This window comes from Schistocerca nitens, chromosome 7 (assembly GCF_023898315.1).
Source record: "Schistocerca nitens isolate TAMUIC-IGC-003100 chromosome 7, iqSchNite1.1, whole genome shotgun sequence".
Classification (NCBI taxonomy): Eukaryota; Metazoa; Arthropoda; class Insecta; order Orthoptera; family Acrididae; genus Schistocerca; species Schistocerca nitens.
The window spans coordinates 310,993,825-310,994,968 of NC_064620.1; positions in this window are offsets into that span (position 1 = coordinate 310,993,825).

Here is a 1,144-nt window from a genome sequence, read left to right on the forward strand (position 1 = left end):
ATAGGCGAGTAGACGCTTTCAGTGCGACCACCCGTGCTCCCAACTGAGCTTGCCGCTGCCGACAGAGGCCCGGGAGCGTGCTGTCGTGGTGTTGCCGGCGGGAGACAACACGCGGCCACAAACAGTGGCCGGGCAGCTCCAACGCCAGCGCCACAGAGGGGCAGAGCCCCACTTGGGTGCCAAAGCGAACTCTCCCAGCACAGCGCACGCGCCAACACATCCGCACAGCTGCGATACAAACCACCTGCGAGAACCGCGGGGGCGACCGAGCAGCAGACGGCGTCGCGGCGCCGAGTGCCGGGCGGCGGCGCATCCTCAACGCACACAGTCCTCAATCGGACCAGCACACTGCAGATGTCCACCGCGCTTCGCACCGGGCCCGCGAGGACCCACTTTGGCCGCACGGCGCCGCGCGTTGGGTGCGCCAGCGCGCAGCTGCGCCGCCTGCCGCGTCCGTCGGCCGGCGCGCCTGCCACTGGGCGCCCCCACCAGCCGGCTGTAGCGCGTGCGCCCACGCAGCGCGCGGCCAGCACGCCGGGCGCTCCCCCCTCACCGGCCGGGGACGGTCCCACCCAGCCACCGCCGCGTATCGCTTCATACCCACATGCCCACTCACGTTCGTGGGTATGACGGGTGTCGCTGAAGCAACCAGTTAATACCTGTACCGATTGTCGCAATCAATGATTCACCTCCAGCGTATACAACCGCGCAACAACGGATTTCCAGTTCATTTGCGTAACTTGGGCAGCAAACGTAGACGTCCATCTACATTTGCAAATTCAGTGGGTCTTGCATGCCTGGATGATATGCGTCACGACACGCCACATCAGCCCACATACATGCTGCGACGTATGCACGAGAGAACACGTGGAAGGTGGCCCGCGTACGTATGCGAATGCCATTGCACAGCTGCGAAGCTCATTGAACACGCAAACTCCCGCCTGACGAACTAGAGGCGACAGGGGAGCGATATAAGTCTTACAGCAGTACACATTACAGTGGATAGCGGGACCATGTGGAACGTACGCACCACTCGCTAGATGTTGTGAGGGTACGCACCGTAACATGAATCAATACGCAGGACACCAGAGAGTGCGAGCACTGACCTATGTTGAGAGGGTTGCGATTAGGCAACGCTACATGA